Here is a 2393-nt window from a genome sequence, read left to right as displayed (position 1 = left end):
TTTTTTGACTTTTCACCACAGGTGAACTTCTAGAAGTTGGGTCGTCTGTGTTGAACTTTCATCATTATCGCTTACTACTTTAATGTCATGAAAAAAATTCACCAATCTAAAGAAAAATATCAAGTCTTGTGTGAACCTTCAAGGACAATTGAAAAAAACCTCGACTAAACATTATGTGGAAGACATTGATGATATTGCATATATTTAATGAGTCTATCCAAGGGGCAAAGTCGACAATGAAGATATTATCAGTTTCTCTTGTGAATTTTAATTCTACAACACCAATAATATTGATAAATATAGTCTTACGATACTTTATTATATTGACACACTTTTGTTTCCTTAATATTATGAATATCACTAAATGCATTTTGTTGTCTCTTCCTTTCTACCCCTCATATATTTAACCATTTATTACCCAACATTATATGTCTTTCTCTTATTCTAACCATGTACCATACATATTTGTAAGTAGTTCAGTTATAAATAAGTTTGCTAAGATTTCATTACATAATTTCAGTCATGCTATTAATTCCACTGAATGGGATGAGAACGATAAAAATAAAATCTCTTATTTGGATGAACCTCAATATGTTGTGACATGCAGTTAACGTCATGTTAATCCCCTGGAAAGGTCGTTTTATTTTTATCATTATCTAATTGTACTTTGAACATACCAATCACTTGGAGGAATTTGAAGTTTGTACCATGACTATTCTAGATGCCTACAAATCAAAAGTGAAATGTTGAAAGCATATTGGGATTTGACCTAATCATCAACCAGATGAATCAAAAATGTAAAATTTGGGATAAGAAGATGTTCATTTATATGTACATATTAGACAAATGTCTAAAAGTTGAAGTCATTTTCCATTATGTCCTTCCCCTCAACAATATAATCAACTAGCTGACGTTCTAGCTGTTTTATTTTCAATGTTAAAAGTAAGTCATGATGAAGAATAGTCACTCACAAGAATGAAAGTCACGACCATCTTGCTTACTATCAAATGTAGAAGAAAGCTAGATAGAAAATTCTCGTACCAAATATTATCTTGTAACAGTGGGACACCCTCCCTGAGAATCAAACTATAATTGGGGCACCCTTTTATTCTTATTATATAGAATAAAGGCAGTGCGACTTGTTCAAACAAAAAATCCTTTTATCAAGAGTAATGATCTGTGTTGATCAACGGAATTCAAGTCAAGAAAAATGTTGCCTGCCTCATATCAAGGACAATTATTTCAAAATATCTTAAAAGAATAACATATGAACTTCAGAGCTTCAAAAGAAAGAATTAGCACTCAAGAAGATTTCACATATTTAAAAGGACTAGCACATAAGTGGACTAAAAAATAATAATAAATACCCGCTAGGTTGAAAACCTGAAAGGGCGACCTAGGCAAAAATTAGGGTACAAAAAATAATAATGAATACCCGCTAGGTTGAAAACCTGAAAGGGCGACCTAGGCAAAAATTAGGGTACAAAAAATAATAATGAATACCCGCTAGGTTGAAAACCTGAAAGGGCGACCTAGGCAAAAATTAGGGTACAAAAAATAATAATGAATACCCGCTAGGTTGAAAACCTGAAAGGGCGACCTTGGCAAAAATTAGGGTACAAAAATAAGTAAATACCAACGAGGCAGAAAATCCAAAAGGACAACCTGGGAAAAGTGACGATATAAAGTCGAATAAAGACTTGCTAGGTCAAAAAAAAAGAAGGGGCAACCTAGGTGAAAATGAAGGAAGACCTTTTAGGTCAAAAACCCAGAAGGGCTACCTGGTTAAAAATTAGGGCAAAAAATAAATAAATAGAATGAAGAAGTTATAAAGGAAAATGTGCAAATAATATGGCTTACACGGATCGAAGTCAAGTCGATATATTCTGAAAGGTTGTGAAGATAAATTGAGGCAAATCATATCCTCCAAAGTGGGTCAATAACGCTATTGAAATTGTGGAATGATTTATTAGCACACTTCTTTTATGAAAAATTACTAACAAATTGGGTCATTTACCCACATTAGATCACCTTATCTTCTTTTCTTTCTATGAATCATTTTTTTGTACCATATATTTTCTCATTAAATATCATTGTCTGAACCTTCATTCACTACTTTCTTGTGTTATAAATCTTGTGTCAAAATGCATTTTTATGATAATCATATGTTGGGGCACAAATTATGTGAATGTAAAGAGGCCAAAACTAGTATGATGTCTTTACATGTAAGGCAGTGGCAACTAAAGATTATGCCGATGATGTAAGGAAAAAATCTCTTCAAAGATCAAAAGGACAATCACCACCATTTATTTGAAGTGATGCACATTTTTATTCCATGAGTCTAGGATCATGTTCGTGAATAGGTGAAAGAAATAAAAAAAAATTGAAAAAAA

The sequence above is a fragment of the Cicer arietinum genome, chromosome 8 (genome assembly GCF_000331145.2).
Source record: "Cicer arietinum cultivar CDC Frontier isolate Library 1 chromosome 8, Cicar.CDCFrontier_v2.0, whole genome shotgun sequence".
NCBI classification, from domain to species: Eukaryota; Viridiplantae; Streptophyta; class Magnoliopsida; order Fabales; family Fabaceae; genus Cicer; species Cicer arietinum.
This window is presented reverse-complemented; position numbering follows the sequence as displayed.